We start from the raw sequence: 26,677 nt of genomic DNA, 5'->3' as shown, positions 1-26,677 counted from the left end.
TGTGATACAGAAAAGGAAACCGCAAGGACAGTGAAGTTCCCGTGTGGGAAATGAACTTTGTTTACTAGAGCAGTGGCAACCAAGTTACAGATAATTTATATGTATATTTATATATATAAAATTACACAGTCTCCCCTCAGTGTGTAAATTGCCGACCCTGATGACATAGTGTCCTTGTTACGTATAGCAACATTCCTGACATATTGGATTTTCTTGTAATTTTTGTTATTTATAGCACCCTGTCTTTATTATATAGCGTCTAATGTTGAGCGAACGCGCTCGAATAACGTTTTATTAGAGCATTCTCGGTCTTATCCGAGTATCTTCGGCGCGCTCTGCTAATATGTTTGTCTCCTTGCGGCTGCATGTTTTGCAATCCCTGCATGTGTTGCATCTGTCTTCTGCCCCAAAACATGCAGCTGCAAGGAGGCAAACATATTAGCAGAGCGCGCCGAAGATACTCAGATAAGACTGAGCATGCTCAGATAACATGTTATCCGAGCACATTCGCTCAACACTAATTAGCATTCTTTCTTGTTAGATATGAACTGAAATGACTGCTGATGGAACATGGTAAAGGACTGGTCTTCTGGTCAGATGCTGCTCCATCAGCAGTCATTTTATATCTACAATAATAAGAGATGACTATGTGATTAACAAAAATAATGAGAATACGCTGTATAAGGGACGGTGCTATATATAACAAGGCATAATAGTATGTAGTAATGGGACAGCACTGTACATAACAACAGAGGATGCTACGTAATAAGGGACCACCCCATACATAACTAGAGAAGATGATACGTAATAAGGGACTCCCCTTCCAGTAATAACGTTCCCCATACTGGGCCCATTCCGGGAATAATGTTTCCCAACATGGCCTCCTTCTTGGTATAATAACCCCCCTCCTGCTCCCCTTCTTGGCAAAATGTCCCCCATCCTTGTCCGCTTTCTGGTATAATGCTCCCCCTTTCTGGAATAATGTACCCCACCCTGGTCCCCTTCTTGGTATAATGTCCCCTTCCTTGTATAATGTGCCTCATCCTGGTTTCTTTCCTGGTATAATGTTCCCCATCCTGGTCCCCTTCCTGATATAATGTGCCCCATCCTGATCCCCTTTCTGGGATAATGTCCCCTATTCTGGTATAATGTCATCCATCCTGGTCTCCTTCTTGGTAAAATGAACCCCACCCTGGTATAATGTGCCTTATCCTGGCCCCTATCCTGTTATAATATCCCCCAACCTGGCATAATGCCCCCCATCATGGCATAATGTCTCACATCCTGGTATAATGTCCCTCATCCTTCTATCTGTTCCATCCTGGTCCCCTTCCTGGGATAATGTGCTCCATTCTGGTCTCCTTCCTTTGATAATGTGCCCCATCCTGGGATAATGTGCCCAATCCTGATCGCGTTCCTGGTATAATGTGCCCCGTCCTGGTATAATGTGTCTCATATTAGTCCATTGCCTGGTATAAAGTGCCCCGTCCTGGTCCATTTCCAAGTATAATGTGCCCCATCCTGGTCCATTTTCTGGTATACTGTACCCCATTCTGGTACACTTTTTTAGTATACTGTGCCCCGTCCTGGTCCATTTCCTGGAATACTGTGCCCCATCCTGATATACTCTGCCCCATTGTGATCCATTTCCTGGTATACTGTGCCCCATCCTGGTATACTCTGCCCCATTGTGGTCCATTTCCTGGTATACTGTGTCCCATCCTAGTATACTGTGCCTCATCCTGGTATAATGTGCCCCATTGTGGTCAATCTCCTGGTATACTGTGCCAATCCTTGCATACTGTGCCCCATCGTTGTCCATTTCCTGGTATGCTGTGGGCCATTCTGGTATACTGTGGGCCATTCTGGTATACTGTGCCCTATCCCGGTATACTGTGCCCGATTGTGGCCCATTTCCTAGTATACTGTCCCCCATCCTGATCCCCTTCCTGGTATAATGTCCCCTTCCTTGTATAATGTGCCTCATCCTGATTTCCTTCCTGGTTTAATGTTCCTCATCCTGGTCCCCTACCTGATATAATGTGCCCCATCCTGGTCCCCTTCCTGGGATAATGTCCCCCATTCTTGTATAATGTCCCTCATCCTGGTCTCCTTCCTGGTATAATGAATCCCAAGATGGTATAATGTTCCCTATCCTGGTCCCCTTCCTGGTATACTATGTACCATTCTGGTTCCCCATCCTGGTATAATGTCTCCCATCCTGGTATAATGTCCCCCATCTTGGTATGTGTCCCATCCTGGTCCTTTTCCTGGGATAATGTTCCCCATCCTGGTCCCCTTACTTTGATAATGTGCCCCATCCTGGGATAATGTGCCACATCCTGGGATAATGTGTCCTATCCTGGTCCCGTTCCTGGTATATTGTGCCCCATCTTGGTCCATTTCCTGGTATACTGTGCCCCATCTTGGTATAATGAGCACCACTATTTGGTCCATTTGCTATTATACTAGAAGAACAGTGCATTCCGCAGCAAGATCATTTTCATGCATGATAATGCCCCGTCTCATGCTGCACATAACACATCTGCATCTCTGGCTGCTATGGGCATAAAAGGGGACAAACTTATGGTGTGGCACCCATGCTCCCCTGACCTCAACCCCATTGAGAACCTCTGGAGCATCATCAAAAGGAGTGTCTATGATGGCGGGAGGCAGTTCACATCTAAGCAACAGCTCTGGGAGGGTATTCTGTCCTCATGCAAAACAATTGAAGCAGAAACCATCCAAAACCTGACAAATTCAATGGACGAGAGAGTTCAGAAGCTCCTTTCGAACAAGGAGTCCTATGTGCAAATGTAACATCACCTAGAGTAAAGTTTTGAGTTGAAAACTGTTTGATTTCAGTTTGTAATAACCTGCTAATGCTTATAATTTCAAAAATTACCATTTTTTTGTTCTTTATTAAAATGAAAAGGTTGAAAACTCTGCTGTGCATAATAATTTGGAACATGCATTTTGAGTGCAGTTTGAGTTTTTTATTTTTTTAAAAATATACTGTTATCATAGGCAGTTTGTACAAAAACCTTTCAATTGTACTCTAATAGTTATTTGACTGGAAAATTACAATGACTGCAATTCATATAGGTAATTTGGGAAAATCTGAGAAAATATTATTTGCATAATAATTTGGAACACAGTGTATATGGACCTAACTGTATCTCTCCTCAAACCAGTTGTGTTTAACTCTTTTTCCAGCAATACAGGTACTCCTCCTGCTCCGGTTTCTGCTGAGGACATTTTTGAGGTAGAGAACATTCTGGCCACTAAGAGGGTAAGAGGAAAGACCCTTTTCTTGTGGATTGGAAGGGGTTTGGCCCAGAGGAGAGAACTTGGGAACCCAGGGAGAACATTCATGCCCTGGTTCTCCTTGAAAAATTCCTTTCTGGCCTAAAAAAGAGGGGGCGTAAAGGGGGTACTGTAGCATCGGCGTCTCTGCCTCCTGCCAGGCAGAGACGCTGTCCCTCTCACCTCTTCTCTCCCCGCGCTCCTTCTCTTCCTGCTGTCGGCGCGCGCAGTCCCCCGGGCAATGTGCTTAGGGGGCGGGCGCGCTCCCCCCCTCTTAAAGGGGCCGCGCGCGCCGTCCTAAGGAGTCCCCGGCCAATAGCCAAGGGTCCTCCCATATATAGGGCGCCTCCTCCAAAATGGAGGTGCTCGAGCAAAGTTGTTGCACAGTGTTACTTATCTCTGCTTCAGCCCTCAGGTTCCGCTGTTAGCCTGACTCCTCGTCCTGTCTGCCAGCCTGTTATCTGCCCGTTACCTGCCGAGTCTGCTAGCCCGCTCACCTGGAGCGCCAGCCTGTTATCTGCCCGTTACCTGCCGAGTCTGCCAGCCCGCTCACCTGGAGCACTCGCCTGTTACCTGCCTGTTACCTGCCGTGTCTGTCAGCCCGCTCACCTGGGAGCGCTCACCTGTTACCTGCCTGTTACCTGCCTTGTCTGTCAGCCTGCTCACCTGGGAGCACCCGCCTGTTACCTGCCGTGTCCGTCAGCCCGCTCACCTGGGAGTGCTCACCTGTTACCTGCCTGTTACCTTCCTTATCTGTCAGCCCGCTCACCTGGGAGCACCCGCCTGTTACCTGCCGTATCTGTCAGCCCGCTCACCTGTTACCTGCCTGTTACCTTCCGTGTCTGTCAGCCCGCTCACCTGGGAGAGCTCGTCTGTTACCTGCCTGTTACCAGACCGTCCATCTAGAGCCTTCTGCCTGTCACTTGCCGTGACCACCTGTCAGCCTACCCGGAGGCTCCCGCCTGTCACCGGCAGTGCCTACCCGTCCATCCTCCAGGACCACTCGTCAGCCTGCCTGCTGTTTCATCTGCTATACCGGTCAGTCCTAGCCATCTGACCTGTGGGAGTCACCTGCTCTCTTACAAGGTCGTCCCCAGAGTAGCACCTGGTCCCTCTGCTCGGTCCCTCCCTGGTAACGGAGTCGTTAGCTGCCGTACGAACAGGGTCGGTCCGGGTTGATACTTAGTCACGCCCCTCTGGGTCCCTCCTTGCACCACAGCACAGAGGTTCCACCACCCGGACCCGTAACATAGATGGCTATAGCTCCATCTTAACCACTTCGTGCCAGAGCCTGTTTTTGCCTTCGTGACCGGGCCAATTTTTTCAATTCTGACCACTGCCAGTTTATGAAGTAATTACCCTGGAACGCTTCAACGTATTCCCCTGATTCTGAGACTGTTTTTTCATGACATATTTTACTTCATGATAGTGGTAAAATTTCTTTGATATCACTTGCGTTTATTTGTGAAAAAATCGGAAATTTGGCGAAAATTTTGAAAATTTTGCAATTTTCAAACTTTGAATTTTCATGCCCTTAAATCAGAGAGATATGTCACACAAAATAGTTAATAAATAACATTTCCCACATGTCTACTTTACATCAGCACAATTTTGGAACCCAATTTTTTTTTTGTTAGGGAGCTATAAGGGTTAAAATTTGACCAGCGATTTCTCATTTTTCCAACAAAATTTACAAAAACATTTTTTTAGGGACCACATCATATTTGAAGTCACTTTGAGGGGTCTTTATGACAGAAAATACCCAAAAGTGACACCATTCTAAAAACTGCACCCCTCAAGGTGCTCAAAACCACATTCAAGAACTTTATTAACCCTTCAGGTGCTTCACAGGAATTTTTGGAATGTGGAAGAAAAAAATTAACATTTAACTTTTTTCACAAAAATGTTACTTTAGACCCAATTTTTTTATTTTCACAGGGGTAACATGAAAAAATGGACCCCAAATTTTTTTGTGCAATTTCTCTTGAGCGTGCTGATACCCCATATGTGAGGGAAAACCACTGTTTGGGCGCACGGCAGGGTTCGGAAGGGAAGGAGCGCCATTAGACTTTTTGAATGTAAAATTTGTCTGAATAATTAGCGGACGCCATGTTGCGTTTGGAGAGCTCCTGATGTGCCTAAACAGTGGAAACCCCCCACAAGTGACACCATTTTGGAAACTAGACCCCTTAGGGAACTTATCTAGATGTGTGGTGAGCACCTTGAACCCCAAGGTGCTTCACAGAAGTTTATAATATTGAGCTGTAAAAATAAAATTTTCACATTTTTCCCACAAAACCGTTTTTCATCCCTTAATTTTGCATTATCATAAGGGTAATAGGATAAATTGCACCATGAAATTTGTTATGCAATTTCTCCTGAACACGCTGATACCCCATATGTGGAGGCAAATTACTGTTTGGGCACATGGCAGGGTTTGAAAGGGAAGGAGCGCCATTTGACTTTTTGAATGTAAAATTTGTTTGAATAATTAGTGGACGCCATGTCACATTTGGGGAGCCCCTAATGTGCCTAAACAGTGGAAACCCCCCATCAAGTGCCACCATTTTGGAAACTAGACCCCTTAGGGAACTTATCTAGATGTGTGGTGAGCACCTTGCACCCCCAGCTGCTTCACAGAAGTTTATAATATTGAGCCGTAAAAATAAAATTTTCACATTTTTCCCTCAAAAAATGTTTTTCATTCCCTAATTTTGTATTATCATAAGGGTAACAGGATAAATTGCACCATGAAATTTGTTGTGCAATTTCTCCTGAACACGCCGATACCCCATATGTGGAGGCAAATTACTGTTTGGGCACATGGCAGGGTTTGAAAGGGAAGGAGCGCCATTTGACTTTTTGAATGTAAAATTTGTTTGAATAATTAGTGGACGCCATGTCACATTTGGGGAGCCCCTAATGTGCCTAAACAGCGTAAACCCCCCACAAGTGCCACCATTTTGGAAACTAGACCCCTTAGGGAACTTATCTAGATGTGTGGTGAGCACCTTGCACCCCCAGCTGCTTCACAGAAGTTTATAATATTGAGCCGTAAAAATAAAATTTTCACATTTTTCCCTCAAAAAATGTTTTTCATTCCCTAATTTTGCATTATCATAAGGGTAATAGGATAAATTGCACCATGAAATTTGTTGTGCAATTTCTCCTGAGTACGCCATACCCCATATGTGGGGGAAAACCACTGCTTTGGTGTACGGCAGGGTTCGGAAGAGAAAGAAGCACTATGTTGGCTGGGATAGGCAGCAGACACCATGTCACATTTGAAGAGTCGCTGACATGCCAAAACAGCAGAAACCCCCACAAGTGACCCCATTTTGTAAACTACACCTCTCAAGGAATTCATCTAGGGAAGTAGTGAGCATTTTTTAATTTTTAAATTTATACCATTGGGCAGTGAAAAAAGCATAATTATATTTTTACCACAAAAAAATGTTTTACCCTCAGATTTTACATTTTCACACAGGGCAATGGGTAAAAATGGTGCCGAAATGTGTCACACAATTTCTTCTAAAAGTGTCAATACCCCATATGTGGCTGTATCGTACCGCTTAGCCATACGGTGAGATTTGAGGGGGAAGGAGCGCTATTTGACAATTGGAGAACAAATTATTGTAGAATAGGCATTTGGATTTGGGAGCACAAAATTTTCTGAATTTCTTTTGGGGGGCAAGGACCATTTTGCTTTTCCAGAGCCTTTCTGCTACCAGTAACTTGGAAGTCCCTTATATTTTTAACAGATGATGGACCTGAGTGGGGACTAGCTTTTTTTGAGGACTGAGTTGAAGCTTTTATTGGGAACATTTTACGTAACATTTATCCGGCGCTCTAGGCTGAGCACTTACATCGGGGTTTCCATCTAATTTTCCAAGTGATGTAATTCAGATGAAACCCCTGCAGGATCCATTCACTGTAATGAGGCAGCAGAGTTACTCTGGACTCCGTCTGGCCTCTGTTTAGTGGTGTCCTTTTTTTCAGAAGTGCACAAAACTGTGGCCAACCGCACTTTTATGCACGCCTAAAACAAATGACACCGTGGGATCCCAGGCTAGACGGCATCCACAGTGGCCTATATCTGCCTCATTACAGGGAATCTTCCATCATGGGTTCTGGCTGAATCACGTATTTCAGAGATTTACACGGAAACTCTGGTGTAAGTGCTCAGCGCAGAGCACAGGATAAATGTGAGCAGAGCCTTACTGGGATCTTTGGGAGACATAATAAACAAATCAGTAGCAGGTGAATAATATTTGTTTTATTTATTTTTTATGCCGTTCCTAGTGTGATATAACTGATTAGATTACTTTATTCTTCGGGTCGGTGCGATTACAGAGATACCAGATTTATATCGGGTTTTTATGACTGACAGGTGTCACACACTAAAATACGCTTTTTTTGCAAAATCTAGTTTTTGCATCACCATATTTTGAGAGCTATAATTTTTCCATATTTCGGCCGATAGAGTCATGTGACGGCTTGTTTTTTGCGGGACGAGTTGACGTTTTTATTGGAACCATTTGTGGGTACGTGACATTTTTTGATCGCTTTCTATTCCGTTTTTTGGGAGGTAAAGTTAACAAAAACAAACACTTCAGGAATTGTTTTTTGAGTTTTTTTTTATGCCGTTCTGCGTGTGGTAAAAGTGATCAGGCAGCGTTATTCTTCGGGTCAGTACGTTTACAGCGATACTACACTTACTGTATTTTTTTTATGTTTTGGCGCTTTTACACAATAAAACAATTTTATAGAAAAAAAAATATTTTTTTTGCATTGCTTTATTCTGAGCGCTATAACTTTTTTATTTTTCGGCTGATGGAGCTGTATGGCGGCTTTTTTTTGCGGAACAAGATGACGTTTTCAGTGGTACCATTTTTATTTCTATTCTGCTTTTTGATCGCATTTTTTTCCACTTTTTGTTTGGCGATATGATGAAAAAGCATATTTTTTTGCTCCGTTTTTTATTTATTTTTATTACGGTGTGCACAGAAGGAGTTAATTAGTGTGACAGTTTTATAGCTCGGGTTGTTTCGGACGCGGCGATACCAAATATGTGTACTTTTTTTGGTTTTGTAATAATTTACGGATTTATTGGTTTAATATTTTATTTATTTATTTTTATTTATTTTGTGATTTTTTTTTTTTAATAGTTTAAAAACTTTTTTTTTACTTTTTTTTACATTTTTACTTAGTCCCTGTATGGGACATTAATTTTTATTTTTCTGATCACTGATCTCATGTAATGTAATAGACATATATTACATTATATGAGATCTTCACTGACTGTTTCAGTCTCCTGTCTGGAATCAGCTACATACAGGCTGAAGCCAGACAGGAAGGACACCATATATGGCAGAGCTGGAGGCGGTCATGTGACCTCCAGCTGCCATAGCAACCCCAGGTCCTCAAACGAAACGGAGGTCTTCGGAGGTAAGTAAGACGACCCCCTCTCTTCCTGCTGTCTCCTATATGCCGCGATCACTATAGATCACAGCATATAGAAGACAGCAAAGGGTTAACATCACTGGAACCTGATCTAATCAGGTCCCGATGATGTACCCTGTCAGAGCTAACGCTCTGCACCGGAATCGCAGTGCTTGCAGGACCCTGGGGGTCCTGAGCACTGCGAGACCACCCACCGTTTTTAAACGTCGGCGCTGCACAGAGCCCGGCAAGCGCCGACGTTTATCTACAGTGGGCGGTCGGGAACCGGTTAAAGGGAATTTATCACCAGTTTTTGCTACTCCATCAGAAGCAGCATGAGATAGGGGCAAAAACCACGATTCCAGTAATGTATCAGTTACTGGGCTGCTTGCTGCAGTTTTAATAAAATCCCTGTTTTATCTACTGCAGATCTACCAGTTCTCTAATGCTGAGCTCTGTATAACCCCGCCCACACCACTGATTGGCTGCTTTCTGTGTACATTGTGTATTAGCAGAAAGCTGCCAATCAGTGACGGGTCGGGGTTATATAAAGCTCATGAATATGGAGGACTACATGGCAGCAGGTTTACTAGTCCTGTAGTGATAATCTCCTGCCGATAAAACAGTGATTTTATCAAAACTAAAGCAAACAGCCCAATAAGTGACACATCACTGTAATCAGGGTCTCTGTCTCTAAATTATGCTGCTCTCAGATTAGGTGGCAAAAACCTGGTGACATATTCCCTTTTTTGGTAGCCCTGAACTTAACTCATGAAGGTGTGTATGCCCAAGAGAGGGAGAGAACATGGTCAATGGTGTACATAAGTAGAAGACAAAGGACCCATAGGAAATAATAAAATGCTTCCCCAGTGATCTTGCTTGGTGAGAAGAAAAGCTTAGTGTTTTATTTTGCCCTTTCACACCCTTTGTATGACCTTCAGGCCTATTCTTCACTCTCTTGTTTAGTAGCAATGACTTTTTGATAGAGGGCAGTCCTGGACAAGTTCTGATTATCCAGTAGCAAAGGGTATCGGACCAATCAGTCCTGGGCCCAGTCTATCCCCTCCTTCCAAGAGACCCATATCAGTGGCATAGACTAAGTAACTCATCAGGCATTGGCCCCAGTGTGAAATTTGAGTCCATAATGTCCAATGCACAGAATATATTGGTGCTAGATGAAATAGGGCTAATAGACAAAAGTTAATTCAATCTGCTGCACATTTAGAGTTTATATAAAGGCAAATAAAGTCTATGGGCTCGATTCATTCTTGAATTTGCTCTTTTTTTTTTCTAGGCTTTGGTATTTTTCACCTCCCTTTCATTTGAACCTTATTCTTTTTTTAATGTTCGCCTTTCTTAAAGTCTATTTTATATATTTTATGCTTTTCCCTTTTTTTATTTTTTTTATGGTCACTATTGTGGGTAGAATTTAGGGTTTTCTAGATGTTTTTGCCATTGTCTTGACTTTTCAAAAAGTCACAAAATTTGTTGCACAAGCACTCCAGTACCCCCCCCCCCCCCCACACCCTTAAATAATTTTAGGTATGCCTGAAAGTTTATGACATTTTAGTGGAATATGAAACTTTAAGCTAAAAAAAGTTGCAAACAGGTGAAAAACAAAAATAAATAACACTTTTCATTTTTGCGCAAAAATTCCTGAACTGCCCCAGCAATTTTTTATGAAGTTCGCACAAAAACCATCAGCAAATCCCAGAAGACAAAAAAAAAAAAGTGACTTTAAAAAAAAATTGCAAATGATGAATCGGGGGCCAAATCCTCATATTTCGTCTTCACTTCAAAAATGAAGTAATATCTCAGAAGCGTGAACTACATGGGCTGAGAGGTGAGTTTTGCTCCTTACATTTAGGATTCTGTCAATCGCAGGCAGAGTCAACTTCGCTCCATGAGCAGAAACAACACTAGAGTCATCAGCCAAATTCCTGTGTCAGCCCCGTCATATTTTACGATTAGGATTATGCTCCGAGGCAAGACATGCGTGAAGGAACTTGTTTTTGTCAGCAGCAAATGGATCTTGCATCAACATACAACAAAGAATTAGTTGTTAAATTGTGAGGCTCCCAGTGGAACTTAATGTAATTACCTGAGTACATTATACGTTATCTTTGGAAGAAGAAGCCAAAACATTATCCATGCCAAATGTGGTAATCTAATATATGAGAAATATTATTAGAAATAACAAGAAAAAAATGATTACAAGAGAGTCCACCACATCTGCTCTTTTAAATCTGTTACCAGGTTTTTGCCATGTCATCTGAGAGTAGCATGGCGTAAGGGTCTCAACCCTGATTCCAGTGATGTGTCACTTGCTTGTCTGTATGCTGGCATTTTGATACAATCACCATTTTCTTTTCTGCAGATCTAGCAGCGATCTGAATGCTGAGCACTGTATAACTCCACAAACGTCACTGATTGACAGCTTTATGTGTGCTGTGCATAGGCAGAAAGCTTCTAATCAGTGGTGAGTTATAGAGAGCAGTTGACTAGGGAGCACGAGACATCTAGTCTTGCAGTGATAATCCCCTGCTGGTTTTATTGAAGCAACAACACACAGCCTAGTAAGTGACACATCAATGGAATCTGGCTCTCAGACCCTAAATCATGCCGCTCTCGGATAACATAGGTGACAGATTCCCTTTAAGCTACTTTGCACTCTGGATTTATAAAAGGAGGTTCAAACAGACTAGGCTTTTGCGACCATATACCATAAATATATATTATATAGATACAGGGGGTGTATAAAGCTTCCTCTGGAGTTGAGCTTGCACCATTCATGTCGTGAGTCGTCTGTGTTATGCAGACAGGAACTGCCTCTAACAGCAGCAAGTAAGTAACTGGAACTAGCTCAGCTTGCTGCTAAACAGAGGGCTACCATAGGGAGTTAATAGATTGCCAACTTTGTAGTTCCAGAAAGCCCAGCCCACGGTTGGGCTTCATAAAAGATCATTCATTTCACCGCTATAGTACTTACACTTGCAGTTACTTGATCGCTTGTACTATATATTGCAAATTGCAATAAAATAAAAATAAGTTAAAAGAAATATTGTTAAAAAAAAATTAAAATCCCTAAAAATTTGGAATCAGGCTTCTCCAAATGCAAAAATAAAGAAATAATAATAATAATAAAAAAAAAACATATTTAATATTGTCACATCCTCAAAATAGAAGATTAACTGTTTTCAAACCCCACCAAGGACAACATCTGCAAGGAGTTTGTATGTTCTCCCCGTGTTTGCGTGGGTTTTCTCCGGGTTCTCCGGTATCCTCCCACACTGCAAAGACATACTGATAGGGAATGTAGACTGTGAGCCCCAATGGGGACAGATGTTGGGGGAACCAGTTGTGGCCTGGACCCGTTCCGTGCCCAGGGCCGTCACATTTAAAAAAGGGTGTAATGGGCTATCAGGGTTGAGTGGTTGCTATCGACTATGCCACCTGTGGCACCTGGTGAAGGCCACCAGCGCTGCTGCAGTCCACTGAGGCCGGATGTTATGGCAACCGTAGTTGTTGCTACTCCCCACAGGCGGAGCAGGACCTCAGGGCAGAGAGACAGGATGGAGGGAGTTGTAGTATAGGAGTTCTGGTGCTGCGTAGCGCGGTGTAGTGCAGAATAAAGAGTTCGGAGGCCATAGGGGTTGACTTCCAGGGTTTTTACTCACGGTGGAGAGTGCACCTGCAAGGCTTCTCCCTGCTCCTCGCGGAGTTCTGCGGTCACCAGGAACGGGGGTCCGACAACCTCCGAGTAAGTCAAGTGTTCAATCAGGACCCCGCACCAGAGTGTTCCTAGACTTTAGACCGAGTCCTTTCCTGTCTGTGTGTAGATAGGCCGGGTCTCCCTCTGGACTACGCTCAGAAAAAGGGTACGGGTGGCAGCTCCGCTCCTTCCATTACCCGGTGGGATCCTCAGGGCCTACCGGGCTTCCCTGACCAGGACGTAGAGTAGCAAGGTCAGGTGTCTGGGGCCAGTACCCCTCTTGCAGCCGGAATCCCTCTGAATAGATCAGGTAGGCGAGGACAGGTGGCGTATACCGCTCCGTCTGCATCCCCCCCAGGATCCATTTGCGGTGGAGCTACACTCCTAAGCTCCAGGCCTTCTTGGTCATGGTCCTTGACCAGGCTGAGACATATATTGTCTGCAGCCTGCCCCTCTACCCAAGGCCAGGGTACGAGGGCCGTGCCTCCATCCTCTGCAGGTCCACACAGGATCCACGCTCAGGGAGGAAGGTCACGATAAAGAACAGTCAAAGAACCAACACAAGAACCAAAATGGCTGTGGATTAAATATGAAATTTAAAGTGTCACTAAAATGTGAGTCCTCCACCCTCACCCACTAATTGGTTCCCCCTAACTCTTGGTTCCCCAGTCTCCCAACTTCCAGTAGGGGCAGCACCTAGTGCCGTCTAGCCCCCTCTGGTGGGAAAAGTGTGGTGTTGGATGTGGAGGTAGGGTCCTGACCATCACACTGTTCTTACCTCAGAGGAGGAACACTACACTCCATTAGAGAAGTGCAGCATCCCTGTGGCGGTCGAACCCTCAGGGGCGCCACATTCCCCCCTGGTGAAACACAGCACGTCCGCGGGCTGCAAAGAGATTAATACCTGGTACAGTCTTTTTATATATAACAGTAAACAATCTTCCCTTTATGGGAGGCACCTCTTCTTAAACGTTTCAAACAGCATATACTATAAAAAATACAAAGGTATAAAAATATAAAAGTACAAGAATCATCCAGAGACATTTATGCATAGACAGACGGGTTAAAGTGCAAGGACTAAGAGGTAGTTCAGAAGCATGAGGGACCTGTCCCAAACCCCCAACGTGGGCCCTGGGGTGGCTGCAGGGCATGAAGATCCCGAGTTGGACCTCCAGGAGAGCCACTCCAGACAGGTTTTTTTTCTTCTGAGGTCTGAGGTAGAAATATCCGCGGTTTTACATAAAACCAATAAGGAGCACCTAAAGAGATGCAAACTATTTACAGGGTAGGAGTCTGTCTGCTGCAAGTCCGCAGGGACAAATGTCTCTAGAAAACGGGGAAAAACATGGTAAAAATAAAACATAACATCATAACTGGTTACAGCCGCCGGGGCTGCTTAATCCTCGGGTCCCCACTGGGGAAAATGCTCATTCCTCCCGACGGAGGCTGGTCGGTCCTCCACTGACGAGCGCGAGGGGGCATCGCTCCTGGACACCTTGTGAACATCCAGGGCGTGTGTAGCTGGAGCACAGTCTTATTTTCACTTTGCATACTGACAGACAATATGCTAAGATCCTAAGCTATAAGAAATACTAGTTATATACTGTGTTATCTTTGTTCCTGAATAAATATACCTTAACTGTTGAACAGCAGGCCAGTACAGAGATTAATCCGCTGCCTACAAGAATCTTTCCCCCCTCATTCAAACATGCAGTTCTATCCCCTTTACTTAATAAAAACATGCTAACTACAGACCTATTTCTAATCTTCCCTTCATCTCTAAAATCCTGGAACGTTTTGACCACTCTTGGCTGATCCATCTATCTCTCAGATAACGCTTTTCTTGACCATTTATAATCCAGTTTCCACTCTTTATACTCAACTGAAACTGCCCTTACTAAAGTCCCTAATGATCTACTAAGAACTAAATCTAATGGTCACTACTTCCTACTGATTCTCCTGGATCTCTCTGTTGCATTTGAAACTATGGATCACCAGCTCCTCCTCACTATGCCCACTCTGTCAGCCTCAATGAAACTGCTATCTCTTGGTTCTCCACCTATCTTTCAGTCCACTCCTTCACTTTATCATTTGCCCCCTCTTCTTCTCCTCTTCCACCTACTGTCAGGGTTCCTGAAGGCTCAGTACTAGGCCCCCTTCTCTTCTTTTCTTTACACACTGACCCCATTGGATAAACCATCAACTGATTTATTTACAGCCAAAACTAACAGACAATTCTCTGTACTCCTTCTTCTTGACCTGTCCTCTGCCTTCGACACAGTTGACCACAGATCCTCTCTTCCTTTGGCGTCAAAGACCTTGCCCTATCTTGGATCTCCTCATACCTCTCTAACCGCACATTTAGCTATTCCCACTCCCACACTACCTCCTCATCCCGCCCCCTCTCTGTTGGAGTCCGCCAAGGCTCTGTCCTAGGACCCTTACTCTTCTCCAACTATACCCTTGGCCTGGGACAGCTCATAAAATCCCATGGCTTCCAGTACAATCTGTACACTGATGACACCCAGATCTACCTCTCTGGCCCAGATGTTATCTCTCTGCTGTCCAGAATCCCAGCATGTCTATCAGCCATATCCTCCTTCTTCTCCTCTCGCCTCCTCAAGCTCAATGTGGACAAAACTGAACTCATCATCTTTCCCCCATCTTGCATATCTTCCCCATCTGACCTTTCTATCACAATAAATGACATCACACTTTCCCCTGTACCGGCAATCCGCTGCCTCGGAGTAACCCTTGACTCTGCCCTGTCCTTCAAACCTCACATCCAAGCTCTCGCCACCTCCTGTCACCTCCAGCTCAAAAACATTTCCAGAATCCGTCCTTTCCTCAACCCTCAATCTACTAAACTGCTTATGCATGCCCTCATTATTTCCCGCCTCGACTACTGCAACATCCTCCTCTGTGGCCTACCTGCTAACACTCTCGCACCCCTCCAGTCCATCCTTAACTCTGCTGCGGGACTAGTTCACCTCTTGCCTCACTACTCCTCTGCTACCCTCCTTTGCAAATGCCTTCACTGGCTCTCAATTGCTCAACGTATCCAGTTCAAGCTACTAACACTGACCTACAAAGCCATCGCTAACCTCTCTCCTCCGTACATCCCGATATATAACCTTACGTAATCTCCGGTCCTCCCAAGACCTCCTTCTCTCCTCCACACTTATTCGTTCCTCACCAAATCGCCTATAAGATTTCTCCCGAATATCCCCCATCCTATGGAATTCTGTGCCTCAACACGTCCAATTAGCCTCCACATTTGGATCCTTCAGACGGAACCTGAAAACCCATCTTTCCAAACAAGCTTACAGCCTGCCATGACCTTGCTTGCTGCCACCTCAACAACACCGGAGCCACTGCAACCCCCCCAACCTACTGTCTCTTTCCCCATTCCCGTAGAATGTAAGCCTGCAAGGGCAGGGTCCTCTTCCCTCTGTACCAGTCTATCACTGTTAATTTGTTTACTGAAAGTGATACCTGTATTTGATATGAAACCCCTTTTTATGTACAGCACCATGGAATCAATGGTGCTATATAAATAAATAATAATAATTTAGTTTCAAGTACCATCTATATGCTGATGACACCCAATTATACACATTTTCTCCGGACATCAGCCCTGCATTACTACAAAATACCAGTGATTATCTGTCTGCTGTCTCTTAAATCATGTCCTCCCTCTATCGAAAAGTGAATTCTACCAACCTTCTTTTGCCGATTTCCCTGGATAGTTCAACCATAAATCCTAAGCACAATGCTCATAATCTTGGTGTCATATTTGACACAGAACTTTCTCTTATTTCCTATATCCAGTCACTCACTAGCTCATGTTGCCTGGACCTTAAAAAAAAATATCCAGAATCCACCCTTTTCTCACCTTCGAAACAGCAAAAACTCTTAGGCTGAGTTCACACGATGCGTATTTAATGCGTTTCCGTGGCGTTTTTGCAGTTGCGTAAACGCCGCGGAAACGCATTAAAAATGCATGGTAGAAGGGCAGCAATGTTCCCCAATAGAAATCCGCATGTGCTGTGCCCATGATGCAGATTTTTCCGCAGCGTAAACGCTGCGGTCAAAAATCCGCAGCATGTCAATTAATTTTGCGGAAACGCGGCGCTTTCGCCACCATTGACTTGCATTAGAACGTGCCAATTCTGCAAGACTGCATTTGTACTTGCGTTATTGGCGCGTTCTAATGTGCGGATGGTACCCGAGTGTGGAGAAGATGAGACTCTCATCCACACCCAGGTACCATTAAAAAAGCTGTAAAACAAGAATAAAATAAAAAATAAATGTATACCTACCATCTGGCGGCCCGCGCACCGCTCCTGCTTGGTTCCCGGCACTTGCAGTGAGTTGTAGGACCTGCGCTGACGTCAGAGTCATGTGACGGGTCACGTGACGCTGACGTCGGCCGGTCTTTCAATTCAAAGTTGCCGGCGAGAGAGAACGGAGTGAGCAGGACAGCGCGGGCCATCAGAGGTAAGTATATACACTCTCTCGGGTCACACTATATAAATCCATGCCGGTTGCATGGATTTATATAGTGTGACCTAGTTGTCAAGCACTTTCCAGGTGATGGTAAAATCGCCTGGAAAGCGCTTGTCAATCCACATGCGGAAACGCATGTGGAAACGCATGTGAATCCGCATGTAATCCGCAGGAAAAACGCATGCACAATCTGCATGCGTTTTTTCTGCCAGGGAGATGCAGAAATGATGCAGAAATTTTCTGCTTCATTTCTGCATCGTGTGCACATACCCTTACAGTCGCTCTTATTCATTCTCATGTGGACTACTGCGACTCTCTACTAATCGGTTTCCTTCTTACTAAAGTCTTCCCTCTCCAATCCATCCTGAATGTGGCATCCAGAGTTGAATTTCTGTCCAGCCTCAATACCTATGCCCTGACCTTGTGACAGTCATTGCACCAGTTACACATCTGATACAAAGTCCAATATCAAAGTATCTCTCTTACCCACAAAGGTCTCCACAGCTCTGCACTACCATATATCTCCTCCCTCATCTCTGTCTATTACCCTACGCATGCTCTCTGTTCTACAACTGATCTAAGACTAACATCCGCCATAATCCAAACCTCCCACTTCCATCTCAAAGACTTTTCTCCTGCTGCACCAGTTTTATGGAATGCACTACCCCGGATAATTGATAATTACATAGCCCCCACATTTCTGAGTGTGCTTTAAAAATGCAACTATTTAGAGAGGCTATTCACCTCATTTTACTAATCTAACTCTTCCCTGTTCCTCTTTTCTAAATGTACTCTGAATCTGGTCCCTCTTATTCATCTGACTCCACATCCTCCCTGCACCCAACAGCTTTTGATAACTGCACTTAGGGTATGTGCACACGATGCAGAAATGAAGCAGAAAATTTCTGCATCATTTCTGCATCTCCCTGGCAGAAAAAACGCATGCAGATTGTGCATGCGTTTTTCCTGCAGAATACATGCGGATCCACATGCAGATTCACATGCGTTTCCGCATGCAGATTGACAAGCGCTTTCCAGGCGATGTTAGTGACGCGCCCCCTGGGCCATATTCTTTTAGGGGGAATATCCGGAGCCGGATCAGATGGGGGTTGTAGTCTTCCGAGTGGCTGTGACCCGGTCCGTGCCCAGGGTGTCAAACTCAGTTGTATGTGGCAGTCCTACAGATGTTATAAGTTCTTTATTGTCGACTACGCCACCCGTTGTATTGCGGTCACTATGGCCGCCGCTGCAGCAGGGTCCGCTGAGGCTGATGGTGTAGGTGCAGCGTTTGGTGGTATAACCCCCAACGGGTGGGGTATAGCCTCAGGGGGTCAGGTGCAGAGGATGGGGGTTGTGGTGGTACAGCATAGATGTAAATGAAGACAGAGTCGGGTTGTGCAGTTTAGGGTATTTACTCACTGCTGATGTTCCGGTCACTCCAGCTTCAAGTGACCTCCCGAGCCGTGCTGCGTCCACCAGGTCCTGGATCCAGCCAACCCCCAAGCGAGTCCGGAGCGTGACCCTGAGCTCTCCTTCTGTCCTTTCTCTGGCCGTCCCCACTAGTGATCCACCCAGGTCCAGCTCCCTCGGGCCTTCTGTTGGGAGACCCTTGGCCTTGGGTTCCCTGACCCTCCACGTGGTATGCCTTCGTGGTGGATGTGGTGGGTGGCCGTGGCAGACGCTGCCCACGGCCTCCGGTCTCTGGCTGGGGTGTGTTTTTGCCCCCACCAGCTTGGGTTCCGGTACCCTAATGCCGACTCTTCACCCTTTGTTTTAATTTGGGATCTTAGAGTCCTTTCTTCTGCTTCCCCCTCTGGGTCTCTCTTTCTTTCTCCTCTCTCTCTCTCTGGATCTGCTCTGCTCCTCTTCCTGTGACTCCTCTGCAAAGGCTGACAGACTGACCCTGTTCTTTGATGGTGCCCACCTTATATACACCCTCTATGTGTGAGCTCAGGTGACCAGCACCCAATGAGCTCCTATCTTTACCCAGGCTGCTCCCCCTATCTGCCCCTACACTACTTGGGATGTACCACCCCCCTCCCACTCCAGCCAGGAACAGACTCGGTCGTACCTGCACATTTCTAAGTGGGAGTACCGTCGGTCTGCTCCTCGGAAATGGGATGTATGTAGTGCATGCAGCCTACCGAGCTCAGATCCACACTCCATCCTTACCCGGGAGTGGAATATCACACCTCTGGATTGAGGTGCAATACCCCTGTAGCAGCCGAATCCTCAGGGTGCTACATTCCCCCCTGGTAAATCACAGCACGTCCTCGGGCTGTAAGACATAAACACCAAAACATACAAAATTTTTTCATAAACAACATAAAACATATAAAACAACATTATATATATATATAAAACATTCTCGTCGCCTCTGGCTCCTCCTCCGGTCACTGTGCAACGTGTGACCGGGTAAAGTGCGACAGTCTCTCTGGAAAACTGGTTTTCCTATAAAACCGGTAGGGGGCGCTTTAGGACGCGCAACTATTTACAGGGATATGGCCGCTCTCAGTCCTCGGCCAGTTAAGGAGGAAAAGGGAATGGCTGCTCACAGTCCTCAGCCTGTGGGATTGAGGGTAAACGGGTAAACAGTTCACTCAGCTGGTCCCAACGGGGACTATTTTTAGCAACAGCAACAGTTTCAGTTTCAGTTTATGGTGCCCCGATGGGCAACTATATACAGCTCCTGCTTCGCTGTACTTAACGACGGCGTCCTCCTGCTCTTTCTTTATTGTTACCTTTGGCTCTAGTTTCAGACCCGTCCGGGTCCTCTTGTTCTTCCTCCTCACACCGCAGCTCTTCCTCCGTCAGACGATGCACATGGAGGGCGTAGGGTCCTTTGGCACACTTGTGCCGGGTGAAGGTGACCTTGTCCCCGATGTAAAGGTCACGACCTCTGTGTCCCTCCGGTAGGTGGGACTCAACGTCTCTCCTCGTCACGAAGACGTCGCCTAGGGTGCGGTGGTCTCGGATGAAGCCCCACCCATGCTGCATGTTAAACTTTATCACAGTCCCGGTGGTGCGGGGACTATGCGCTGCACGGGGGTCTCTCCTGGCCCGGCTCTTCTGCTCCGCGCTCCTTACTTGAGCTTGCTGTTCCCGGACCCGCCTCTCTCTCCGCTCCCTCTCAAAGTCCTCGAGCTGTTGGCGGCAGCACTCAGCACGCTCCGCTGCAGCTGCCCGAGTCTCTTGAGTGAACCCCATGAGATCTTCTCCGGTGGGGTCCCACTCGAACTGCGCTTCCGCTAGCGGGGGCGAGATCCTCTTTACGGGCTTTGGAGCCGGGATCAGGGGTTCATCCAGGGGTCTCTCTCTCCGGAGTCGGGGATGGTGGAACTCCGGTGGCCATATAAATGGCTGCCCATCCGGGCACGTGTGCTGGGCGTACAGGTCCTCTCCCAGATGCGGCACTCTTGGTCTTATGGGCGCGGTGGTGTTAGCGCCCGGGTTGCCCGGGCCTTGCGGCCAGGCCTGGGGTATCTGGAAGGTGAAGGGCACCGTAAGGACGGCGGCGCCCTGGGCTACTTGGCCCTGCGACCAGGCCGGGGGCTCCGCGGAGGTAGGGGGCGCTGTTGGTATTGCGGCGCCCGGGGGTACTAGGCCTTGCGACCAGGCTGGTGGTACTTCCTGCTTGGTCACGCTCGGGGTCGAGGCGTGTGACGTCACAGGGGTCGCGGCTCCCGTTTGAGGCCTAGTCTGCGGCGGTGACGTTGCAGCGACGGGCACGGCAGGATAGACTTCGGGCTCTGCGACGGGGAGCTGGGGCAGGTTCGCGGTTTCCCGGTTTGGGGTATAGACGTCCCCTTTACCTGCCTCCACTCGTTCGGCTCCCTTCTCGGCGCCGTCTCCGGCCTTCAGTCCTCCCGCGCCATCCTCAGAGGCGGTCGGTCTCCTCGTCTTGGGTGGCGTGCTCCGCTGACAGGTCTCGGTCTGCTGGGCCATCTCACGGCTCCACTCCGCCAACGTCTCTCGCTGCACCCGGGCCATCCTCCTTGCGAGGCCCTCCAGAGCGGTCTGCGCACACTCCCGGTCTCGGGGGAGCTGTGCTAGGACCTCCACTAGGCCTAGTGGGGTCGTTGTTTCCAGCAGGCTCCTGACCAACGGGTCGGTGCTGCTCTGCTCTCCTACAGTTGTCTCCAGCAGGCTCCTGGCCAACGGGCCGGTGCTGCTCTGCTTTCTCGCCATCTCCGGGTAAGCTCCTCCGATATTCTTCTCCCGGCTTCTTGCCTCCGGGTGCGCTCGCTCCAGACTGCTCCAGGCGGCACCCATCTTTGTTCTCTCCTTTCGTCTCCTCCCACCTCGAGGGCGGTCCCGGGGCCACTTGGTGACTGTCAGCTCCAGGGGCTGTTCTTTCACGCTGACAGACACCTCTAGCATCACAGTCTCTGTTGGTGGGGGCGGTTTCCACTTTTGGCGCCATTTTCGGTCCTGGCCCACGATGGGAGGTGGCCTCTCGCCACCCTCTGGCACGCCCATAATGGCGTCCGCTCTTCCAAGGCGGGAAACCTTTGGAAATGGCGGGAATCGCTTCCCAGTGGCGGGAAACTCTGCAGATGGCGGGAAAACGCTGTTAATGGCGGACAACCGGCTGGAATCGACTGGTGATGGGGTCCGATGACGGGGACCCTCCGGAACCGGCAGGAGACTTCTTTTTGAGGTAAACTCGTTCTTTTCTTCAGGCACGCAGTACCCGGGTGTTGCGGGCACGTAATCCTGCCGACTACGCCAAAGTTGACGCGCCCCCTGGGCCATATTCTTTTAGGGGGAATATCCGGAGCCGGATCAGATGGGGGTTGTAGTCTTCCGAGTGGCTGTGACCCGGTCCGTGCCCAGGGTGTCAAACTCAGTTGTATGTGGCAGTCCTACAGATGTTATAAGTTCTTTATTGTCGACTACGCCACCCGTTGTATTGCGGTCACTATGGCCGCCGCTGCAGCAGGGTCCGCTGAGGCTGATGGTGTAGGTGCAGCGTTTGGTGGTATAACCCCCAACGGGTGGGGTATAGCCTCAGGGGGTCAGGTGCAGAGGATGGGGGTTGTGGTGGTACAGCATAGATGTAAATGAAGACAGAGTCGGGTTGTGCAGTTTAGGGTATTTACTCACTGCTGATGTTCCGGTCACTCCAGCTTCAAGTGACCTCCCGAGCCGTGCTGCGTCCACCAGGTCCTGGATCCAGCCAACCCCCAAGCGAGTCCGGAGCGTGACCCTGAGCTCTCCTTCTGTCCTTTCTCTGGCCGTCCCCACTAGTGATCCACCCAGGTCCAGCTCCCTCGGGCCTTCTGTTGGGAGACCCTTGGCCTTGGGTTCCCTGACCCTCCACGTGGTATGCCTTCGTGGTGGATGTGGTGGGTGGCCGTGGCAGACGCTGCCCACGGCCTCCGGTCTCTGGCTGGGGTGTGTTTTTGCCCCCACCAGCTTGGGTTCCGGTACCCTAATGCCGACTCTTCACCCTTTGTTTTAATTTGGGATCTTAGAGTCCTTTCTTCTGCTTCCCCCTCTGGGTCTCTCTTTCTTTCTCCTCTCTCTCTCTCTGGATCTGCTCTGCTCCTCTTCCTGTGACTCCTCTGCAAAGGCTGACAGACTGACCCTGTTCTTTGATGGTGCCCACCTTATATACACCCTCTATGTGTGAGCTCAGGTGACCAGCACCCAATGAGCTCCTATCTTTACCCAGGCTGCTCCCCCTATCTGCCCCTACACTACTTGGGATGTACCACCCCCCTCCCACTCCAGCCAGGAACAGACTCGGTCGTACCTGCACATTTCTAAGTGGGAGTACCGTCGGTCTGCTCCTCGGAAATGGGATGTATGTAGTGCATGCAGCCTACCGAGCTCAGATCCACACTCCATCCTTACCCGGGAGTGGAATATCACACCTCTGGATTGAGGTGCAATACCCCTGTAGCAGCCGAATCCTCAGGGTGCTACATTAGCATCACCTGGAAAGTGCTTGACAACTAGGTCACACTATATAAATCCATGCAAACAGCATGGATTTATACAGTGTGAACCGAGAGAGTGTATATACTTACCTCCGATGGCCCGCGCTGTCCTGCTCAATCTGTTCTCCCTCGCCGGCAACTTTGAATTGAAAGACCAGCCGACGTCAGCGTCACGTGACCTGTCACATGACTCTGACGTCACCGCAGGTCCTACAACTCACTGCAAGTGCCGGGAACCAAGCGTGAGCGCTGTGCGGGCCGACAGATGGTAAGAATACATTTATTTTTTATTTTATTCTTGTTTTACAGCTTTTTTAATGGTACCTGGGTGTGGATGAGACTCTCCTCTCCTCCACACCCGGGTACCATCCGCACATTAGAACGCACCAATTACGCAAGTACAAATGCTGTCTTGCGGAATTGGCGCGTTCTAATGCAAGTCAATGGCAGCGAAATCGCCGCGTTTCTGCAAAATTAATTGACATGCTGCGGATTTTTGACCGCAGCGTTAACGCTGCGGAAAAATCCGCATCATGGGCACAGCACATGCGGATTTCCATTGGGGAACATTGCTTCCCTTCTACCATGCGTTTTTCATGCGTTTCCGCGGCGTTTACGCAACTGCAAAAACGCCGCGGAAACGCATGAAATACGCATCGTGTGAACACAGCCTTAGACAGTTACTGACTGATGACAAGTTCATGCAGTTTCATTTGAAATCCCCTATTTTTTGTATTGATGGCAGCGTTAGGTTTCGTTTGGCCGAGTGAGATTTGGAAACCTTGAACACTATTGAAACACATGATATGGCGACAATATCTTTCCTCACACTAATGATACTGCTCTCTTGGGGGCTGGTGGCAACAGCCTATGATGTACTCTAGTGGAGGCAATGGACAAGAAAGAAGGACAAACCATTACAATTAACAACAAAATGCCTTTTACTGAGGTAGATGAACTTGATAGAACATAACAGGTAACTGACATCAGTGTATTCGCACTTGGATTTGACAGAGTTTTCACACAGACGGTAATATGGGGCAGTAGTTTACATTTCACCTCCAATATGATCTCACAGTCATATTAATCCTTTTTAGCAAAATTGTTCCTTACCACTTTATGGACACTGGCTGCTGCAGCTGCTTTTCCAGATCCTCCCATGAAACAAGAATTAGAATTCCTTCTCCAAATCTTCCACACTAGGTTGGTAACTTGTAGTCCACCACTGTACGTATACAGGCGACCTGCTCTAACCCATAGCAGTCTCAGGACTCAGCTTCCCACTAAGCTGTACTCACTTCTAGGATAATGCTTCCAACACTTTCTTGTAGGATTCCTATTTCATAGTGACGCACCCCCTGGGCCATGGGGTACTCGGTAGCCGGGCCGGTCGGTGCTGGGGGTGTCACAGTGGCGGTGACCCGATCCGTGACCCAGGGCGGTCAATAAAAGGTGAATAAAGAAAAGGGAATAAAGTTTTTATATATAATGTGCGTGACGCCACCTGTTGTATGCGGCTATATGGAGCCGCCACTGCGGTGCAGATCCTCTAGAGCTGATGATGACGCAGCAGAGTTGGTTCTGCTCTCCACAGGCAGAGCTTAGCCCCAGGGCAGTAAGTGATGATTTTATAGATGTTGCTGGTGTAGTGCAATGCAGGTGATGGCGCAGATAATGACCAGTCCACAACTTAATGGCGGTTTCCTCTTATCTTTACTTGTGATTGTTAGGCAGACCGGGGCACGGATACTAGCTGATAGTGGAGGTCCGGACGGCTTGGAAGAAAGTAGGGAATCCACCTTGTCAGGTGAAGTTGTAGGCCTTCCCTCTGCGCTAATCTCATCTCTTTGGCCCTGCTGCGGCCCTCGTCCCTGAGTAAAACGTCTTTGTGCTGACCCGTATGGCAGGCAGCTCGGGCCTTCCTGGAGTGTTGCTCCCACGTGGCGGTACTGGGCCCTAAGTGCTGTTGAGCCTCCGGGCATCTGATGGGGCCAGGAGACCTGCAGTCTCCTGCCCTCCGGTTTTTGCTGCTGGGCCTTCAGTGCCCCACAACCTCGGACTCCGGTGTCCGGTTCTTCTGCGCTTCTCTCTGGGGTGCGCTGCCTTACAGCTCCACTCCCCATGACCTTCCTTGTCGCTGTCCTGTCTTCAACTCCTCTCAACTCACTCTTACTAACCCCACCTCCAGATTCCAGTTGCTAAGGGGAGGAGCTCCCCTTTCTTGTCTGGAGCCAGGAAAGTGTTGTATGCTAGTATACCTGATTAGGGGACCCCCAGTGGCGTACCGCCAATGGCGGCAGACAACGCCACTGCTATGGGGCCCGTGACCGTGGGGGGCCCTTGAGCCGAGGGGCCCCAAGCAGCGGGGGGACCCAAGCAGCGTGGGGACGAGTTGTATTGGTGGATAGTGGTGGGGGGAGGGAGGTTGCGGCAGAGCGGAGCACACAGAGTAGCCGCTGAAGCAGCTATCACGTGTGCCTGCTGCTAAAGGGACATGAATATTCCCTCTTCTCCACTCCCATGGGTGTGGAGAAGAGGGAACATTCATTCTCTTTAGTAGTGGGCACAGAGGAGCGCTGAGTCGCAGCTCCTGCTGACAGTGCCTGCTACTAAAGAGAATGCATATTCACGCTTCTCCATGTCCATAGTCCTGGTGTGGAGAGGAGTGAATATGCCGGCAGCAGCAGCTCACCTCGGGATCTGAGAATGCGCGTTGCTCAGATGCCGACATGAGCTGCAGCAGACAGGACGCAGCGCTGGAGGAGAGGTGAGGAAGGAAAGTGAGTATTAGTGTTTATTTTTTTGTGTGTACACTGATTGGGGGATGATGGGGTCATATATACCAGGATTGGGGGCTTGGGGGGGCCACACATACCAGGATTGGGGGATTGAGGAAGCCACGCATATCAGGATTGGGGGATTGAGGCGGCCACACATGCCAGGATTGGGGGATTGGGGAGACCACACATACTAGGATTGGGGGATTGAAGAGACCACGCATACGAGGATTGGGGGATTGAGGAGGCCACACATGCCAGGATTGGGGGATTGAGGAGACCACACATACCTGGATTGGGGGATTGAAGAGGCCACACATACCAGGATTGGGGGGTTGAAGAGGCCACACATACCAGGATTGGGGGATAGAGGAGGTCACACATACCAGGATTGGGGTATTGAGGAGGCCACACATACCAGGATTGGGGGATTGAGGAGGCCACACATACCAGGATTGGGGGATTGAGGAGACCACACATACCAGGATTGGGGGATTGAGGAGGCTACACATACCAGGATTGGGGGATTGAGGAGGCCACACATACCAGGATTGGGGGATTGAGGAGGCCACACATACCAGGATTGGGGGATTGAAGAGGCCACACATACCAGGATTGGGGGATTGAGGAGGCCACACATACCAGGATTGGGGGATGAGGGGTGCCATACATACCAGGATTGGGGGATGAGGGGTTCCATACGTACCAGGATTGGGAAATTTGCTATTAGCTGCTGCATTTCCCACCCTAGGCTTACACTCGAGTCAATACGTTTTTTTGTAGTAAAATTAGGGGCCTCGGCTTATACTCGGGTCAGCTTATTTAAAATATACGGTATTTTAAAAATCAGTGAGTATGTGGTGCCCATAATACTGCAGGACTCTGCGGTGCATTATAATATATGGGGGCTGCATTTTACCCTATGGGGTGTGTAATATACTGTATGGAGGACTGTGGGGAGTGAATTATATTCTATGGAGGACCAT

Source organism: Phyllobates terribilis, unplaced genomic scaffold (genome assembly GCF_046119375.1).
Source record: "Phyllobates terribilis strain yellow unplaced genomic scaffold, ASM4611937v1 Scaffold_1__5_contigs__length_1240528914, whole genome shotgun sequence".
Taxonomy (NCBI): Eukaryota; Metazoa; Chordata; class Amphibia; order Anura; family Dendrobatidae; genus Phyllobates; species Phyllobates terribilis.
This window is presented reverse-complemented; position numbering follows the sequence as displayed.